Here is a 22,360-nt window from a genome sequence, read left to right as displayed (position 1 = left end):
GATGTTTGTATAGGTGCTGATTTGCCATCAGGTTTACAAATATACCAAAGATGATCTCTCCACGTAAGGTTACTTTAATTATGAAGCACTTTAAACTTCACTGTGACTTGTGTCATTTGTTGTTATGTATGCTCAATACCTCCGACTTAGGAGTGGTGGCCTTTTGACCCAATTTGGTGGGTTCGATACCGGTTAAGATCTACGGAATTTAAATGTGATCAAATAAGCAGGCCCCATGTTGGTTGATTAATTGGCACGTACAAGAACTCCCGCGTGAGGAAAAGAATCCCGGGTCTCGGCATCCCTGGAAATAAATCTATTCTTATTCTTATTCTTATTCTTATTCTTATTCTTATTCTTATTCTTATTCTTATTCTTATTCTTATTCTTATTCTTATTCTTATTCTTATTCTTATTCTTATTCTTGCTACTATTATGAAGGAGTCTTCGTTGATGCTAATGGAACACGCATTCGCTTGTTAAGGCACGGCAATTATAGGAAACGGACTTCGCAATATGCTCAAGTGGTCAAAGAGGTCCTGGCATAATGTTGAGGATGCTCAGCCTGTACACTTAAATTTTTTCTTCATACTTCGATGTTATCGTAGGTTACGAATAATGACGTTGAAAGCTGGTTCAGTTCAGTTCAAATTTTATTTGTTTGTTTACTTGTTTGTTTGTTTGTTTGTTTGCTTGTTTGTTTGTGATCGCGAGAAATCGGTGTAACAGCATTTTGTGAAACTCAGTATTTAGGTTCAAGAACAGGTCAGATGCACTCGAAGCTATATATCAATTGATTGGTATACACTGGCGCGGCAATATTAAGGGATCAAAATTAGGAGATGACCTTCATCGGAATATTGAACTTATGACAAGTTTCACATAATGTAATATGAGATATTTCATATTTTCTTCTGTTTTATCATGTGTGGTAGGAATTAGTATGGATTATTGCCAGTTTTACGGCCACATGTTCTTCCTGACGCCGCCCCTATGAACACTCTACTGCATATTTCTACGGTGTTCGATAGTGTCGTTTTGTGAATGTAAATGAATATATTAAGACGATCGCAAACATCTAGCCCCCAAGATAAACGAAAGCATCTAAAATTTCCAGTCCGGTTCGCTATCGAATTCGTGGCCCTACAAATTGAAGGCCATAATGCTGACCGTTCATCTAATGAATTGGGAAATTTGTTGTACTAATACATTTCAATATTCTCATTAACGTATTTGCAAAATTTAGCGGCCAGTTTGCACAACTTTTAGTGGTGGTGGTGATCATTGTTTTAGGAAGAAGTACGACAGGGCAACCATCTATATTAATAGAGAAAGAAAGGAAGGGATCCGACACTTCAAAAAATGAAGGTATCGACCAAACAAAGACAACGGCCATTAAGGGTGTGAAGATGAAAATCTTTCTAGGTTCGAATGGTCTTATACAGTCGGGTTAGGAGAAGAATAGGAGTTAACTGAGGGACGACGGATAGGAAGAAAGTGAGGAGCCTTGCACAAGCAATACCAGGACTCAGCTAAGGACCCGTTGGTCGCCAACGCACTCTGTCATGTAAGAGTCCCGGGCCGCTTTTCATCATCTCTTACGGCAGGCAGGGGAAACCGTGGTTTTTATATTACCTTCCCCACCCACACGGGGTGTACAACGGTTATTGCAAACACAAATGCCACTAGAACGCATAGAGTACAAGTGCAAAAGTTCGGATTAGATGATGCAACAACACAAGGTTCAGAGAGTGAAGAGAAAACATAGCAACGGAACCACATGGCTGTGTCCGAAAGTAAAACGTTGCCCTCTTCGTAATGTTTCACTCAATAAGTATAATCTCCGGATAAAGAGATAAAGGACAAGAGCTGGTATTTCATACGTAATATTTGAAGAAAAATGCTGCATTTAAGTTTCTTTTTTGCTATTTGCTTTACGTCGCACCGACACAGATAGCTCTTACAGCGACGATGGGATAGGAAAATCCTAGGAGTGAGAAGGAACCCGCCATGGCCTTAATTATGGTACAGCCCCAGCATTTGCCTGGTGTGAAAATGGGAAACCACGGAAAACTATCTTCAGGGCTGCCAGAAGTGAGGTTCGAACGCACTCTCTACCGTATGCAAGCTCACAGCTGCGCGACCCAACAGCACGGCCAAATGCTCTGGTCTGCATTTAAGTAATAATAATTTAAACAACAACCATTGTTCTGAGTGAAGCTGCAGCATAAAAGTAAACTTAATTACCATATTATTATTATTATTATTATTATTATTATTATTATTATTATTATTATTATTATTATTATTATTATTATGATTATTATTATTATTATTATTATTTCAACAATAGACCGGCTCCTTCAATGAATGGCCAGTATACAGTGTCTGGTTCATAGGATCCGGGTTCGATTCGTAACCGGAAAGGGGAATCTAAGCACATCTGGTTAATTACTCTAGGTCGTCATGGGTGATTTTGTGCATCTTAATACACACATCTTCATTTTCATACAACGCATCAAACTAGCAACTATCACAGAAACATGTAATAACGAATACATCTGTACGCATAGGGTTTATGTAAGGAATGACTTCGGGCCGGAAAACTGGGTTAAATCGATACGAAGTGACTGAGAAATCTTAGGAATAGGAAGAAGAAAATTAATACTTGAATGGTAAATGGAAAACCCTATTCTCTTTCGAGTGTGGAAGGGAAACACTCGGTCATTATTCACAGAGTGTGAACCTCCACTCACCACCGTCTGACAAGTGGCGTGGCGAGAGCACTGACTGACTGACTGACTCGGGACACGAAGAAGTATGGACACAAGCTCGGGCCGAAATGAGACCGAAAGCTCCCAGTGGCTGCTTTTGGCAACACTGTTATCCGAAATGATAATTTCTAACTACGGTTTCATCCCGTAACAATGATTATTCCAGTGCAATTAATCGAAATGTTAATGCCATCATTCAATTTTATCAGGTTTGTGACTCAGACTATTTTCAGTTATGCCCATTTCTATTCCAAAGCTTCTATATCTGAGCTGAAGTGGAACGAGATAAAAAGTGTAATGACCCAACACGTTATTTTCATTTAACCTTTACCCTAGTCACATTTGCAAAAGTAATGTGTTAAGAAGGGAACCATACACTTCACTGTCAAGTTAAAAGATATTCAGCATGTCGAAAGCATAACGCACATAACACTATAACTGAAATGAAATGGCTTTCAGTGCCGGGAGTGTCCGAGGACAATTTCGGCTCGCCAGATGCAGGTCTTTTGATTTGACTCCCGTAGGCGACCTGCGCGTCGTGATGGGCATGAAATGATGATGAAGACGATATACACACTCAGGCCCTGTGTCAGTGAAATTAACCAGTTATGGTTAAAATTCCCGGCCCCGCCATGGAGCACGATAACATACGTAAAAAAACACACACACCAACAAACGAAACATTTCTTTTGTTCCACAAGAACATCCTCACATTCTACCACATATTTAAATCAAGTTCTTTTATGTACAATATTGTTTAGGCCTACTTTGGGTAAACTTGTCAATATCTGCTGATGTTGTAAACAAGTGAGACAAATTACGACCGCAGTAGACATATACTTTCACCTTAGTAAAACTAAGCTTTGGACACTTCTTATTCTAAACTGCTAGTCGTCCATTGTCTCCAGCGACTACGTTTTAACTGAAGCCGGTTTCGGTTGCTGCGCAGGGGGTTCAGAGCAATGCTGTAGGCAATAACTCTGTTCATTGGAGAGGAGGACGCAGTAATTTTTGGTCAATTTTAATGTAGTTTTTCTAATGGGGTGTGAATGCATGACAAGTTATTTGATGAAATTGCGGAATAGAATTAAGGAATATTTTGTAAGGCATTACTTTTATTGTTAAATAAAAACCTACTGAAACGTCAGGAGTGGCGAGAGCACTGTCTGAATTAAGAGAATTTAGTATAGTACAGATAAGAATATCCTAACTTCACTCCATACATTTATCGTCAAAATAGCTTCCTGTGGGATTTATTAACTGCTGATGCCAAAAATGATGGAATGTTGTTCTGAAAATTAAGTAGCACAAGGAGGGTGCAATTCTTCGTTTGTGTGACCGTGAAATACATGAAGAAAATCACGTACAAATTAGAAAATATTTCAAAAATTAAGGTCTAAAAGTAGCCTTTAGAAAGAAAAGATACTGCAAAAGCACATCAGCAAATGCCGCTTAAATAAAGAGGAACGTTTCTCCAATTCAGGACTTTATGAACTCAGAATTCGAAAATCAAATAGCTACGCCACGTATACAGGCCAAACAAATCTTAATTTCCATACGAAATACAAAGCCTTCGGGAAACACGTATACGACAGCTACTATAACATAATTTCACAGCCATCAGCACAGATCTAAAAGTTTCATACACCGAAAATAAAAGCAAATCTTCGAACATTAAAGGAGCTATAGAAATTCACGACGCAAAACTATTCTTCCAAACCAGTCACAGAGATATTACATACACACATACACACATACACAGACACGTGCGAACACATGCACTTAAAATTCCAACATCTTCGCACTACATAATTTTCGGAACATTTCACACTTTTCGCTTTCGCGCTCAGTGATTCTCACGGGTGGCTACTCTGATGCTTAATGTCTGGAACATGGGTTAGGATATTTTTAACTGCACTAAATTATTTGAATTCATGCAGCACCCTTGCCACTGGAGACTTTGTAGTAGGTCCTTATCTATTACGAAAATAATGTCTTATGAGAAATTCCAAAGTCAATTACGCACTTTCATTTGATCAAATTCATTATCGTGGTTTACTCCCTAGCACAAAAATGCCATAATAATATAACAAAGAAATTATTCCTCACCCCTTATCTTTGGAAATAGTTATTGTCTACTCATTCCCCTCATCCCTTGCACAGCCAACCAAACCAACCTGAACGATCACACATATTTAGAAAGAAAATTATGTAATACGTAAATCATTTTCGATCAGTAATTCGCAATTTTATAATTAGCGCCTCATGAATCCCACAAGAGATATCTTTGAAGCTAAACATATGGAATGTGGATGAGAATATTCTTAACTGCAATAAATTCTCTGAATTCAGGTAGCGGTCTCGCTACACGAGAAGTTTTGGAACGAAACATGTCTTTCATTGTTTATTGGTGTTTGTTATAAGTTTATTATAGTGAAATTGGTGTTATAATTAGTGTTCACGACAGACTGAAAAGCTTTAAAGTTACATTAATTCAAGTAAAAATAAATGTTATTATAGATAACATTTAAATAACACGTTCCACTATTCATAACATTTTGTTACAAGGTTCATAGTTAGTAATATAGCAAACAAGCTTGGTTACTGTTATAAATGTTTTTCAGTAAATATATCACAACGGAAGTAATTAACGACGACTTTACTGGAATATAATCTAATTTATTATTATTATTATTATTATTATTATTATTATTATTATTATTATTATTATTATTATTATTATTATTATTATTATTATTATTATTATTATTATTATTGTTGTTGTTGTTACGGAGATATCCGTGGTAGAGGTGAAAGAAGGTGCGGGCTGGAATAGGTCTCAACTACAAAATTAAAGTTAATTTAAAACTTTAACAAGGTTATATTTTCTTTTCAAAATCAACAAATAACAAAGTATAACAGGTACCAAGTAGCAGATCAACAAATTAACAAATTACAGTTCGTTACAAGATTTGGGCTTCGAGCCCTAAGTTTAATTTCTGAGCTCTCAGCTCACAACCACAATTGCTAAAGGGCAGAAAACCCCTAAGTACAAGGAGCACTTGCTCCCAGCTATTAACCTCAAGCCTCTCTAAGGCACTTTTACCACAACACCATAAAGAGCTGACCCGCTCTCGATCTTTCAAGCCTATCAAGGCAATAACAGACTCTTATCCAAACTGCCATCAAGGCATACAAAACAGGGGTATTTAATACCCAACCTACAGGGCCTTCGCATGAAGAAAACAAAACATCAGGTTAAGTTACTGGCCCAAAGTACAGAAGGGATTGGAGGCGTAAACTTGCACTCCTAAATACACTTTTAAAACCTAAGTGGCTCTAGGCCGAAACACAGGGGCTAATCCCAAGCTAGGGAGGTGACCCGAATGAGAAAACTTTACTATATTAAAGAAGAGAAGAACGGTTATGAAAACGTAGTTACCTCCTTTTCAAAATGAAGGGGAGTTCGAGAGGGTGAAGCACTCTCTATCCCGCTTTACAGTAAAAGATATTTGTAGATTTTACATAGGCAGAAAAGGAATTTACATATTAAAAAGATTGGTTACATATTAAAGGATTCGAACCTCCTCCGAGAGTTAAACTGCTGAGCTAGCAAGAAATAAGGATGTTAACAGGCCATTATCTTGTTGGAGATCTGTTGCCCGAAGAAAGAGGCGCGTCCCGCCCCCTGCTACATATCCACACACTAAGAAAGATGTTACTGAAGTCGCCCCGAGACAAGAAAATCATCAGTTTTTATACCATCGTGGAAAATTCGAGACCTTTCAGGAATGAGTAGACACACCCTTTCGCTTTTATTGGATAGCTTAGAGCAACATATCCATATCGAAGAAGAAAGCAATGATTGGAGGAAAATTAATTACAGAAATTAGTGATTGGTTAAATTCAAAACAGGAGGAAAGAAAGGATCAATGTTGCAAACCTACAAACCACAGAACAAAATTTAGTAAAAACAAAACTTAGGAATACACAATTTCTTCAAGAAGTTACATTCCTTTACACCAGAGTGCATGATCATAGTTTTTGGTAGAGACATCTGGTAGAGAACGTCCACACTTCTTGATCAATGACCAACAAAAACACATCAAAATTCACACAGAGCCCTCTTCGGAGAACCTGTTGAGTTAACACAGTTTTTGAAAGTTCAGGCTTTCTCCTGTAGAGGAGTTTCAACTGGCGCAATATTTGAATTAGCGGCGTGGAGGTGTACCGCCCGGTACAATTATTATTATTATTATTATTATTATTATTATTATTATTATTATTATTATTATTATTATTATTATTATTATTATATCATCCCATTGTTGAGTCACTTATATAATATGGTGTTAGTGTATGGGGATCGTCTTCTGTTACAGACATAACCATGCTACAAATGTTACAAAATCGTGATTTCAAGGCATTCTCTTGGTACGAAAACAGAGGACATGTTAACAGGGTTGTACTTAAAAGAAAGCTTTTCAGAGTTAAACTGCTTTTACGTACAATGTAATAAAAAAATAATGGAAGCCACAATATAGAATTGTAAATGAACATACACACGGAAGAAGACTGAGGCATAGAAATTATTTTTAGATTATCACTTATTACAACAAATATGGATCCACAACACTAAAAGTTGTAGTCTCTAAATTTTCGAACTACATGCCCTCGGAATTGGCACACTTGAAAACAAACTATCAACTCAGAAACCATGTGAATCTATGGATCATAGTAAATAAAATTACTTTTTTAATATTTTCTCATGAAAGGAAATTGTACCACAGACTTATCTATTTTGAATGACACTTCGAGAGATTGAGAAAAACCCACAGCACAGGATAAAATGACCATGCTAAATATGCCAATATAAATGTACAAACCTTATCATTGTAGTAAACAGTAAGGATTCCAACAATGTACAAAAATATGAAACAACTTCACCGGCAGATAAGCACATTAAGTGCTTTGCAGATGTAAATAATTGCAAAGATAATGTATAATAACACACTACACCTTTGGAAAAATGTTTTAGATAAGTTGTTTTTGTGTTTGAGTCATAAGTCCACAGACTGGTTTGATACATCTCTCAATGTCACCTTATCATATGCTAACCTTTTTATTTCTACATATATACTACATCCCATATTTGCTCAAATCTGTTTGTCATATTCGTACCCTGGTGTACTCGTACCGTTCCTACCACCTAATCTTCCCTCAAAAACCAAATGTACAAGACCTGGGTGACTTAAGATATGCCCTATCATTCTATCTCTTCTTCTGGTCAAATTTAGCCAAATCAATCTCCTCTCACAAATTAGATTCAGTATCTCTTCATTCGTTATTCTATCTTTCTTTTTTTTGGCTAGTTGCTTTACGTCGCACCGACACAGATAGGTCTTATGGCGACGATGGGACAGGAAAGGGCTAGGAGTGGGAAGGAAGCAGCCGTGGCCTTAATTAAGGTACAGCCCCGGCATTTTCCTGGTGTGAAAATGGGAAACCACGGAAAACCATTTTCAGGGCTGCCGACAGTGGGATTCGAACCGACTATCTCCCGAATACTGGATACTGGCCGCACTTAAGCGACTGCAGCTATCGAGCTCGGTCGTTATTCTATCTACCCATCTCACTTTCAGCATTCTGTAACACCACATGTCAAAAGTTTCTATTCTCTTTCTTTCTGACCTATATAGCGTTCATGTTTTCCTCCATACAATGCCACACTCCAGTCGAAAGACTTCAAAAACATCTTTCTAATTCCTATATCAATGTTCGAGGTGAACAAATTTCTTTTCTTAAGAAAGAACTTCCTTGCTTGTGCTCCTCTGAATTTTATGTCCTCCATACTTCTGCCATCATTAGTTATTTCGATACCCAAGCAGCAATAGTCATCTACTTCCTTTAAGACTTCATTTCCTATTCTAATATTTCCTGCATCACCTGACTTTGTTCGACCACACTCCATTACATTTGTTTTATTTTACTCTTGTACTCCTCCCCCAAGTCTCTGTTCATAACATTCAGCAATTTTTTCCAGATCTCTTGCAGAGTCAGATAAAATAACAATATCATCGGCAAACCTCAGGGTTTTGATTTCCTCTCCTAAAACATTGATACCCTTTCCAAATTCCTCTTTGATTTCCTTTATTGCCTGTTCTATGTAAACATAGAAAAGGAGAGGGGACAAACTGACGCCTTGCCTCACTCCTTTCTGGATTGCTGCTCTTTCTCAAAGCCCTCGATTCTTATCACTGCGGACTGATTTTTGTGTAGATTGTAGATAATTCTCCTTTCTCTGTATCTGATCCCGATAACCTTCAGAATCGCAAACAGCTTGGCCCAATGAACATTGTCCAATTCCTTATTTAGATCTACGAACGCCATGTAAGTGGGCTTGTCTTTCTTAATTCGGTCTTCTAAGATGAGACGTAAAGTCAGGATTATTTCACGGGTTCCCTCATTTCTTACGAAGCCAAATTGATCTTCTCCCAACTCAGCTTCAACTTTTCTTTCCATTCTTCTGTAAATAATACGTGTTAAAATTTTGCAGGAGTGAGATACTAAATTAACTTGTCAGCACCGGCTTTTTTGGAAATAGGTATAACATTCTGCCGAAAATCAGAAGTCACTTATCCTGTACTATACATCTTACACAATAAACAGAACAACCTCTCCATGCTGGTTTCTCCTAAGGCAGTCAGTAATTCTTAAGTTGTATCATCAATTCCCTGTGCCTACTTAGGTCTCTCAAAGCTCTGACAATTTCTGATCTTTGAGGTCAGTGTTCCAGAACACTATCATCTAATTCTTACCCTTAAACAACTGTTGGATATGTTTCTGCCATATTTCTGACTTGTCTTCTTTCGCTAGAAGTGGTTTTCCAACTGAGCTCTTAACATTCATACACCTAGTTTTCCCTTCTCCAAAGGTTTCCTTGATTATCCTGTATGCAGCAACTACCTTTGCTATGGCCATACAACCTTCAACATCCTTGCACTTCTCTTTTAGACATTCTTCCTTAGCTGTCTTACAGTTTCTATCTACTTCATTCTTTATTCGCCTGTATTCTTTTCAGCCCTTCTCATGTTTTGCATTCTTGTACTTTCGTCGTTCATCGAACAGATATAGTATCTCTTGAGTTATCCGTACTTAGGTGATCTTTTATTTCTTCCTAAATTTTCTTCAGCAGCGATTCTGATCTCATTCTCCATGACTGTACATTCTTCCTTTACTGTGTTTACTTCAGCCTTTTCATTCAGTCCCTGTGCTATATGTTCCTTGAAACAATACCTGACACATGTTTTTTCAATTCGTCTAGATCCCATCTCCTTGAATTCCTTCCTTTCTTCAATTTAATCATCTTCAAATGGCATTTCATAATAACTGGTTGTGGTCAGGGTCCACGTCTGCTCCTGGAAAGGTTTTGCAATCCAATATCTGGTTTCTAAACCTCTGCCTAATCATAATGCAGTCTATTTGATACCTTCCAATGTCTCCAGGTCTCGTCGACGTATATAGCCGTCGTTTGTGGTGTTTGAAACTAGTGTTAGCCAGGACTAAAATGTGATCCGTGAAGAATTCAACAAGGCGACTTCCTCTTTCATCCCTTTGTACCCCTCCGAATTATCCTACTGTATTTCCTTCCCTTCCTTGGCCTACCACTGCATTCCAGTCTTCCATCACAATTAGTTTCTCATCATACATACTGAATTAGATATTCCATCTCTTCATATATTCTTTCGATTTCTTCGTTATCCGCTGAACTAGTAGGCCTATAGACCAGCACTATTGTGGTGGGCATTGGCTTGGTGTCTAGGTTGACCACAATAATCCTTTCAGTATGCTCGTCACAGTAACTTACCCGCAGCCCTAATATCTTATTCATTATTAAATTTACTCCTGCATTTCCTCTGGTTGATTTTGTGTTGATATATCTGTAGGCGACTGACCTGACATCCTGCTCTTCCTGCCAACGTAATTACACCAACTACATATAGCTTTAGTCTATCCGTCTCCTTTTTCAGAATCTCTAAACTACCACAGCGATTCAAATTTCTAACATTCCACGTTTCGACTCACAGAATGTCAGTATCCATCTTCCTGAAGATTACTCCCTCTCGTGTAGTCCCCATCCGGAGATCCGAATGGGGAACTATTTTACCTCCGGAATATTTCACCCGGGAGGAAGCCACCGTTAGTACATCATTCATACACAGAGAGATGCATGTCCTCGTTAGTTAGTTAGTTAGGGCTGTAACTTTCCGTTGCTTTCAGCCGCATAGCAGTATCAACACAGCTAAACCATATTAAGTATTATTACAACACCGTATCAGTCAATCATGTACACTGCCGCCTTCCCAACTTCCGAAAGGCTGCTACCCCTTCCACCCTTTGATGAACCATTCGTTAGTCTGGTCTCTCGACAGATACCCATCCGATATAGTTGCACCTACGGCTCGCCTACCTGCATCAATGGGACACGCAAGACTCCCCACCGTGGCAAGATCACATGGTTCAAGGAGAGTTTAGATAAATAAATAAATAAATAAATAAATAAATAAATAAATAAATAAATAAATAAATAAATAATACTTATTATTACTATCACTATTATTATTATTATTATTATTATTATTATTATTATTATTATTATTATCAAACAATGAATACTACCATCATATCTTATCATAATTTGAATACACCATAAATGTTCTAATAAAACTTGATAACCGCTTTTTTTTTTTTTTTTGTCTGGAATGAACTAGTGAACATAGTTATTCTGTTTTTCCACCACATGACGTAACAACGTAAAGGAGATATAATCGCGATGTATGGATCTATTTGCCTTATACTTATTGAAATATGTCTTTGTTATTACCAATTCAAATCCTATGCTTATCAGTTTATGTACGTACTGTCCGACTCGTTGGCTGAATGGTCAACGAACAGGCCTTCGGTTCAGACGGTCCCGGGTTCGATTCCCGGCCAGGCCGGAGATTTTAACCTTCATTGGTTAATTTCAATGGCTCGGGGGCTGGGTGTTTGTGCTCTCCCCAACATCCCGGCAACCTCACACAGCACACATAACACTATCCTTCACCACAATAACACGCAGTTACCTACACAATGCAGATGCCTCCCACCATCTTCGGAGTGTCTGCCTTACAAGGGCTGCACAATAGCCACACGAAATTATTATATCATTATTATGTACCTACTAAGTGACACTTTCAATGTGTGATCGGTTATGAATGGTGATGTAGAAAAGACAGCTGTTCATTATAACACTGTTAGAAGTTAACAACATGATGCGACTAACATTTTTAGGAGTTTGAAATTTTCGCTACGAAAAGTGACAGTAAAACTTTATTTTAATAACTTATCCGTCCAAAATTGTAACGGTTACAACAACGTAAGCGTGTCAAAGTAACTGTTACTTTTTTCCCCTAAAAGAACTCAATTCTCAACGCTGGGATGTTGAAAACTGTTTCCAGTTAAATAAGTAACTAATTTTCCCTGTTAAGCCTTCATGGTCATGTATCAGTGCATGAATGTTGTAAATATATATGCATATGCTATTAGCTTTACGTTGCACCGACACAAATAGGTCTTATGGCGACGATGGGACAGGAAAAGGCTAGGACTGGGAAGGAATCGGCCGTGGCCTAAATTTTTTTTTTTTGCTAGGGGCTTTACGTCGCACCGACACAGATAGGCCTTATGGCGACGATGAGATAGGAAAAGCCTAGGAGTTGGAAGGAAGCAGCTGTGGCCTTAATTAAGGTACAGCCCCAGCATTTGCCTGGTGTGAAAATGGGAAACCACGGAAAACCATTTTCAGGGCTACCGATAGTGGGATTCGAACCTACTATCTCCCGGATGCAAGTTCACAGCCGCGCGCCTCTACACGCACGTGTGGCCTAAATTAAGGTACAGTCCCAGCATTTGCCTGGTGTGCAAATGGTGAACCACGGAAAAACCATCTTCATGGCTTCCGACAGTGGGGTTCGAACCCACTATCTCCCGAATAATGGATACTGGCCTCACGTAAGCGACTGCAGCTATCGAGGTCGGTACTTCGTAAATAAACACAATTTACCTTCATTTATACAACTTTTGATTATGGTGCAACATAAAAATGCAAGATCATTGCTATTACTGTGGATAATATTTACAAGAAATTTCACTCACGTAGGGAACTAGTGAAGACACTTGCTACTACCAAGTATCGAAACCCTTCCCTAATAGGAAGGACACTGCTGTCTATCTGCCAGACTATCCTACAGACAGGAGAGAAATTACAATCCCGCATTAAGGACCCTAAAGCCTGTTCTTCATATCAACGCTGAAGGCTGATGTGATTAATAAAGCTACTTAATGATGTGGAACGTGTGACATTCTCTGTGTGTTCCACTGCCGCCATTAATTAGTTGAGAGTGGCCCTTTCAGGGAAGGGACGAAACGAGGGAGAGAGTCGTTAGGGAGAGGGAAAGAGTGGGATGTGGATTTGTTACAGTGAGTGAACTACCCTCACTTCATACCTGTGAATTAACCTTTACCACAAGCTTCAACCCCTTGAAATTATTCACCTTCAGCAATTAGTAGAGCTCCATTTTTTCAAATGGCAAAAGTTACAAACTAACTTTGTGGTAGAAGAGATGATTTAAGGACTAATTCTAAATTAGTTCAGAGTAGAGTGATTCGTGGACAAAGAAATATTGTGAGGAAATTCCCTTGCTCTCTGAAATTTATTTGGAATTCATTTTAGTGTAAGAAGTGATTAACATCACAACAAATGCAAACCTACTTCTTTCATGAATGAGTCGTTAAATATCCCACGTGCTTGACACACACATGTGCCTCGTATTCGATAGCAAACTGATGTATTCTTAAAAGAACTCAACTACGTCAGTCCTTAACACTCTGGGTTTGAAAGCTGTTTCAAGCTGAGCAAGTACCTATCATTCCCTGTTAGGCCTGCATGCTCATTTTACAGTGCATCGACGTCGTAAACAGAGACAATTTATCTTCATTTGTACAAAGTGAGATCATAGTGGAACATAAAACGGTGAAGTCGTTGCTACTACCGTGGATAATGATTACAAGAAATTTCGACATTGTAATTTCTATTTTCATCATGTAATAATAATAATAATAATAATAATAATAATAATAATAATAATAATAATAATAATAATAATAATAATAATAATAATAATAAGAGGACCCCAGCTGCTCCGCAACATTCGTTATAAATAGGTCAGATAACTCGCCTTGATATGCCTGTCGTAGTCATATTTTTTTATCTGCCCTCTTCAATGGTTTTATGAATAATTAATAAGAAGCCGCAGTTCATAGTCAGAATTCATCCATTCTGACGTCATCATGTCGTCAATTTGTTAAAAATCTATCCATATATTCGCCTTTTTATCCTGCAGTTATTGATGCGAAGCTTGGTACTGTGTCGTAGAAGGCAATGTTATCTTTAATCACAGTTGTTTTATAGATAACGGTTGTCTTGTGAGCGTAGCGTTTTTTGCCAGGCAAATAATTTTTTTAAGAAATGTGGCCTTCACTCTTTCTGGTGTAGCTAGGTTATCGTTGGATGGTGTTCCCAAATAATGCCCAAGGCGTATGTCATGATAAAAGTCTGTTTGTACGTAGACTTTTTCTCTTAGCTAGTTGCTTTACGTCGCACCGACACAGATAGATCCTACGGCGACGATGGGACAGGGAAGGGCTAGGAGTGGGAAGGAAGCGGCCGTGGCCTTAATTAAGGTACAGCCAGGCAATAATATATTTAATCACAGTTGTTTTATAGAGAACGGTTGTCTTGTGAGCGTAGCGTTTTTTGCCAGGCAAAGAAAATTTTAAGAAATGTGGCCTTCACTCTTTCTAGTGTAGCTAGGTTATCGTTGGATGGTATTCCCAAATAATGCCCAAGGCGTATGTCATGATAAAAGTCTCTTTGTACGTAGACTTTTCCCTTAGCTAGTTGCTTTACGTCGCACCAACACAGATAGGTCCTATGGCGACGATGGGACAGGGAAGGGCTAGGAGTGGGAAGGAACCGGCCGTGGCATTTATTAAGGTACAGCCAGGCAATGATATATTTAATCACAGTTGTTTTATAGAGAACGGTTGTCTTGTGAGCGTAGCGTTTTTTGCCAGGTAAAGAAATTTTTTAAGAAATGTGGCCTTCACTCTTTCTAGTGTAGCTAGGTTATCGTTGGATGGTGTTCCCAAATAATGCCCAAGGCGTATGTCATGATAAAAGTCTGTTTGTACGTAGACTTTTTCTCTTAGCTAGTTGCTTTACGTCGCACCGACACAGATAGGTCCTATGGCGACGATGGGACAGGGAAGGGCTAGAAGTGGGAAGGAAGCGGCCGTGGCCTTAATTAAGGTACAGCCCCAGCATTTGCCTGGTGTGAAAATGGGAAACCACGAAAAACCATTTTCAGGGCTGCCGACAGTGGGGTTCGAACCTACTATCTCCCGAATACTGGATACTGGCCGCACTTAAGGGACTGCAGCTATCGAGCTCGGTTTTTTCTCTTAGCAGCATGTAAGTTATTATTAATGCTCTGCTATCCATTGAATATATTTGGAATCTGGGAAAGGTTAAAGATCGAAGAGTATCTAGCAAGGAAGAGTATTCTTCAGAGGAAGTGTATCCCCTCTGGCTTGACAGCTAGTAATCAAGCATGGCTACATGCAAGAACATTACTAAGGATGATAATCATGTATCAGAATATAAATGATAGTGTTAGTCACTTAGCAGCGTACTAAGTACAGAATGTATTGCGGCTTAGGGTAAGCATTCACCTGAAATTAGTGGAGTGACCATTTAAGTTAATGACTTGATTTTATGATTACTCAATGGGCTGAACTTAGAGACCTATCAATGTCTCGTGATTCACCGGCAGCTAATTACGGAGAGAATAATACAAAAAGAAAGCAAATCGGTCCAGTAGAACGGACGGCTCGATTTGCCAAAGCTGTTTTTAGAAAACTCTTTTAATATATAGATAATAATAATAGTAATAATAATAATAATAATAATAATAATAATAATAATAATAATGGCGGAATGAGTGGCTCAGATGGTTGAGGCGCTCGCCTTCTGACCCCAACATGGCAGGTTCGATCCTGGCTCAGTCAGGTGGTATTTGAAGGTGCTCAAATATTCCAGCCTCGTATCGGTAGATTCACTTCTACGTAAAAGAACTCGTGCGGGACTAAATTCCTGCACTCGGCGTCACAGAAAACCATAAATGTTTTAGTGGGACGTAGAGCAAATGACATTAATAATAATAATAATAATAATAATAATAATAATAATAATAATAATAATAATAATAATAATAATAATAATAATAATAATAATAATAATAATAATAATAATAATAATAATAATAATAATAATAATAATAATAATAATAATAATAATAATAATAATGGATGTTCTAGGCTCTGCTATTATTCAATAAGAGATAGCTCTGAATAACCACTTATAGGCAAGTAAAATAAGGCAGAAAGGTGGCAGGGATAAATTCAGCGAATATACCTAGGGATAGTATTTGATAATAACGTAATAGAGATAGATGATGCTATCGATGCTGATATAATGAGTGATCCAATAATGAGAAAAGCATTAGACGAGATAATGGCTGACCGAAGTAGAAATAAGGCAACTGGACTTGATGTGACTATACTGCAATGTACTTCGTCCATCGGAAACAGAAACTTGCCTTGTTGTGCCTGCCTGTGTTTATAATTATTCTTTTCATTGTAGGCAGCGTATTTTCTTAGCTTATATCCTCTAAATAATTTGCAGGCGTTTATTTATTTATTTATTTATTTATTTATTTATTTATTTATTTATTTATTTATTTATTTATTATTAAGTAAAGAATAAAGAATGGAAATATAAAATATTGATCCACATCGTGATATGCCTCAATGTATTTATTTATTAGAACACTGAAGCATAGTTTTATTTAACGCGTCATAAAGTCACAGGGAATGAAGGCAGGAACCCTGGATAGCCGTGCCATAGGCCATGAGAACCCTGTATTGGTCGGGAAGGAAAGAATTTCTCGAGTTGAAATTGAGCAAGCCGTGAATTCAGTCAATCAGAACCCTACTATGTCATCAAGTCCAACCGTTGCAACCTTGAGGGGATGAGATTTGAACTGGGAGACCTACAAAACAATTGTCACAGGTTGAAAAACATCTCCCTCCCAGGTCTGGAATCATCGGAATTTAAATCAATAAATCCGCCACTACGCTAAATTCCACAGATCTGTCTCTACACATAATTAACAACAGAATTATCGAATGCCAGGAGTCGCTAATATTATTTACTTGTGCTAAACTGAGGGAAGTGCGTATTTACAGGGGGGCGGGGGGGGGGGGGCGTTGAAATCTGGTATGCCGATACAAAGGAGAACTCTCTGTTAGCCGGGGAATTACCTCAAGCTCGGCGTCTTCTTCATGCTATAAAAGCTTGCTTGAGGGGGGAAGCTTTTCCATTGTGTCTCATTCTAGCAGTCTCTCAGTTACACTCAGTCGTATATCAAAGATTTGCTACATTCATTGTGTACTTCTCATTCAGTCTCATTGGCTTAGTGTTATTCGCTCAGTTGTGTTACAGAAAGTTAACGATAGTGAGTTCTCAATATTGTTTGTTATTCATTTGCTGTTCTGAAACACCAAGTGCGGCGTGGAGGAGTTTGCGGACTTGTTACATACATTCATGCTGAATCTGTTGTAAGACTATTACTCAAACTTCATGAGTTAGCTCACAGGAGCTATCAGCAGTATCCAGTAACATAAACATTTATAACGGGTACGCGGACCGCGATAGTAACGTGTGCGGGCCGTGTGAAGTTTAGCTGCTGTGAAGGACTGAATTCAACCGGGCTAGTTCCCATAATTAGTCGCGTACGGAACGGAACTAACGGAACGGAGGCTATAGTCAATGGTAGTCTAAAACTAAGGTTGAAATCCTATGTACTATCAAGCTAAGCGGTGAAGAAATTGTTCTGAAGTAAATCACTATTCCAGGCTATTCTAGGATCAAGTAGACGGCAACCATGGTGTGTCCAGGACTCGAGGCGACGACCATCAACTCCATGCTGACTTCTGTTACCATGAGGTAAGAACGCATAACATAGCGGTCACGTGTTTCATCGCTGCTGGAAATAAGGCTGCTAAGTCCTTAAGTTCTATAAGCATGTGAGGTAACATTCATACACTGGTATAGGTTTGTGTCAAGTCAGTTAAATAATTATTGTATGTAAGCCAGTGCGGCATTTGCATTGCATTGCTCAGGGCTGCTTGCATGGTTAAGCCCCGTGTTATGTGTGTATGTATTTCAATTAAAGGGAACTAGGGATAGAACAGGTTAAATATAGGTGTGTGTTTTTAGGTAATAGCGTTTTATTTTCTGCTTGAGTTGATTTTGATAGAGATGTTGGGCAGACTCTTCAGAGTACCAAAATGGGTTGCACTCCTTCAGTGTTGCGAGATTATACAGTGTAGATTAGAGACAGCATAAGATCAGGATGTTTTATATGCATGAAGCATAAATTTTCAGCTGCAAGGAGTTGTACAGTTGATTTATATTCACCGTTGAATACAGAACAGGGTCTTCGATATTGATAGTAGCAAGTTAATGAATGTAACTGCAATCGAACCAAGGATATTTTATGTAGGAGGCTAGAATTTCCGTGAAGGGTTGACAGGGCTAAAATGACATGCGAAAAGCTATGAAGCTATGATGTTTTAATAGGTGCCCAGATTTATATGTGTATTGATGAGCCAGCCTATGGTTATGCACGTGAACGTGTGGGCTGTGTGTTATATTGTCCGAGAGAATCGCGTGCCATTTTGCAGATGGAAGGATGTCGGCGAGGCCCGTCCATTTATTTGTTTCCGTAGGTAGTCGAAACCCCAAGTCAGCCGCAGGCGATGCGCCAAGGTTTTCTATGAGTGAAAGTGTGTACTACCGATCCCGTTATTCCCATGAATTGCTTATCACGACCCCAGTCATTAAATGTGTGTTGGTAACCAGCTGATGTCCCCTACCGTGTCGAGATAAGGTAATGCTATATCTGTGTGAGACATGCATTCGGAGCCTGTGTATGTCGGATTCGAATCCCGGTGCCTCTATCAACTTCAGTGCATATTTGGATGTGTTTATTTTGCAGATGTGATTTGTGTATATATCTCGGATGTTGTTTATTGTTTTCCAGTGCATTTACTGTTTTGTCTTGTGATTTTTGGGGAAGCAGGGTTTTGCCCTTGTCCGTTCCTCATGGATTCGGACCCATATGATTAGAGTCTGTATTATTTTGGATGGGTTTTTCAGACGCAGTACTGAACAAGTGCTTTTTATATATTTTTGCCCGAGAAATCGAAATGTGCATAAGTAAATTACGCCAACTACTAGTGTATCGAGTGTTTTTCTGCATATCACGGACGGTTTCAGATCGAACCAATGGGCAAATGACTCTGGACTTAACGAAACAGTCAAACAATTGAATTAATGTAACACTTTCAGATTCTATGTAATTTCATATCGAATTCTCGGGTCGTTACCCGTGTTTCCAATGTATAACTGAATGTTAAATGTCAATTCATGTAAAAGTACGTATTACTTTCTCTGACCAATTTTACGGTCGATTATCCGTTCGTTTGATTTTTGGTATTTGATTAGTATGATTTCAATTCATCTTTACAGATTAATAAATCCATCTTACCCTAATACCTGCGTTCTCATTCACTAGTTTTATATATATGTATTTCCGGTCCATATATTTTTAGTAAAATTAAGTTAGTAGTAGAGATTTTGATGCCCACTTACGGACATTTCACGTGGTTTTACCCTGAGCTAGGCCGAATTTAAGACATGATACAGTACAACACGAACAATTCTTCTTCTACTACTGCGAGCGGTCATCACTATGCATGTAATTTGTATACATTTTGGACTACAGCCTAGTGGGTAACTGCAAATTACAAATACGTGATGAGTGCAATTCGTAATCTGCAGCAATGCTGAAGTCCTAGAACACGCAGAATACCTTCAGAATTAAAACAAAGCCGAACTCATACAATTATACGTGTGTGGTTTAAACGAGATAATCCATTACATCGTAGCCTCCGTGGCTCAGGTGGCAGCGCGCCAGCCACTCACTGCTGGGCTCCGCGGTTCAAAACGCGGTCACTCCATATGAGATTTGTGCTGGAAAGAGCGGAGGCGGGAGAGTTTTTCCTCCGAGCACTCCGGTTTTTCCTTGTCATCTTTCAATCCAGCAACACTCTCTAATATCACTTCATGTCATCTGTCACTCCTTAATCATTGCCCCAGGGGAGCACGACAGGCATCGGCAACCGGCACGTTGCTATCCTCACCGCTAGATGGGGGCTTCAGTCATTCCATTGCTGACCAGGTCGAATGACTGAAAACAGGCTATGAATTATCAATCCACTACAAGACGTTTCTGATATTTTTATCTATCAAAATGCCGAAGGCCTCCGCCCTAAAGAGTTAATCCAAAAATGTTTTCAATACTCTCTTAAATATTAACGTTCCCTATTAATCATTTTTTTAAATTTCGTTTTTGAGAGAAACCCTGACCCTACTAGGAATTTCAGGCGGGTGCAGAGCGGGTCTCGGCACGGAAGTGGCCACGGCTGGTCCGTGGTCCGACTGTTCTGCACTCCGATCGGCCAATTGAGCAGAGGAGGGGTAACCATGGCTCTACCGTGGCTCTACGACTCAGTATTCGGGACACGGAAAAGGGCTTGTCTCCACTGTCGGATGTCCTGAGAATGGTTTCCCGTGGTTTCCATTCTCCTGCACTATGGTGAAAGCCGGCACATTTCCTAGTATAGGCCACGACCGCCAACTCTCTCACCTACTCCACACATCTCCTTCTCCAATAAAAAATATCCTGGCCTAAGAGACGGCGTCACCGTCTAGGAGGCCCGCCTCCCCCGTCAGGGGAGGAATGAAAACATTCAGTATTAGTAGTACTCCACTACCAATGCAATGCATTCCGTATTCGTATCGCCGTAGGATCACATTAAGCGAATGCTCTCCGTGTTAATTGAGATGTATCTAAAATCTATTATTGGGTAGAATTTTTACTAAGGCTTCCCTGGAGTGAGAACTTTTACGCAACTCGTCATGAGACGTCTAGTTTTCTATATTGTTTTCAGGCAAGATAGGTCCTGCAGCCAGATCAAGCCTGGGTATGTATTTAAAACATGGCAAAACTCATCTGTTATTTGCATTATACTAGCAGAGTGTGTCTGTCTCCGATACATTAGCAATATTTCAGTGCTGCTAAATAATGTAACAGGTAGACTTAAAATGCCTTCTGGTGAGCTCCACTAATCACAAGCTCTGTATTGTCACCGACTGCTTAGTACGGTTTCTCTTTCACAGTTCAGTGTTGAAAATATTCAGGCCATAAAGGCCCTTGGAGGTTTGGAAGGTAAAGCCTTCCACTATCCGTAGCTTCGGCACTTGGTGGTGTACAGTGATTAGCTCTAGGCCCGACCAACTTTGTCCTAGGACTTAACCTGGCACTCACTTCTGGTGTGGGTTGAGCGAACCTTACGTTCATGTGCAATCCAACAAGTGGAAATCTCGTTTTCTTAAAATGTTCAATTTCCGGACGGGAATCGAAACCACGTCTTTCCGGGTGAACTGAGCATGGTTTTACCACCTCTGCCGAGCAGACCCTTCTTTGGTAGAACGAGTTATCGAAGACAGACATAGATGTCTTTCATGACTGGTTTCAAAGTGAAGAAGAGAATGTGCTTTACCAACTACCGCTGGAATGTAATATTAAGAAGTTTTATTCCTTCAACAACAGTTTCAACTGATAGTAGCAAGGATATTATGATTAGCGGCCTTCGCGAACTTAAAGCGGATATGCTACATTGTTTGGTAAACCACTACTAAAAATGATCCATTCCTATCCCGAAGCGGGAGGCGAGCCTCTTAGGCAGTGACGCCGTCTCTCATGCCAAGAAATTTGTTTTGCTGAAGGAGATGCTCGGAGAAGGTGAGCGGGTTGGCGGCCATGTCCTATAGTAGGAACTGTCACAGCATTCGCCTTAGTGCAGGAGAACGGAAAACCACGGAAAATTCATATTAATCATACCAGGGACCTCTATAGAGAAACAAAGAAGTGCTTCGAAAACTTGGCCTACTCCTCAACACTGAATACGAATCGGTCAAGGCCTCGCGCCTACGACAACTCCTTGAGAAAGCATTTGATGCCTTGTGTACCTTACCACAAAATGGTAAGAGTATTATACTACAGTATACAGAGAATACACACCAGCCAATCAGTGGCTAAGAATACCCGAAAGTCTAACTATCATCAGCTGAAGATATGCCATAAATCTCATAGCAAATGTACTTCCGGTTCGTGATGGTGGGGACCTGCCGCTCTCCGACTTCAGCATACAGAGGCGCAAAGCTACGGTAGAGCAGTGGCCACAAGTTTGATAACTTTTCTAGTAGGGCAAAATCTGTACATAATGTATTGCTT

General features: G+C 39.2%; 1 protein-coding gene across 1 annotated transcript in view; it reads right to left on the bottom strand.

Annotated features, from left to right (window-relative positions):
• LOC136858336 (lachesin) overlaps positions 1-22,360 on the bottom strand; it is a 1,056,232-nt gene that overhangs the window by 150,203 nt on the left and 883,669 nt on the right. The window lies entirely within an intron of this gene.

The sequence above is a fragment of the Anabrus simplex genome, chromosome 1 (genome assembly GCF_040414725.1).
Source record: "Anabrus simplex isolate iqAnaSimp1 chromosome 1, ASM4041472v1, whole genome shotgun sequence".
NCBI lineage: Eukaryota > Metazoa > Arthropoda > Insecta > Orthoptera > Tettigoniidae > Anabrus > Anabrus simplex.
The sequence above is the reverse complement of the archived record's forward strand: the minus strand, read 5'-3'. Positions and strand labels throughout refer to the sequence as shown.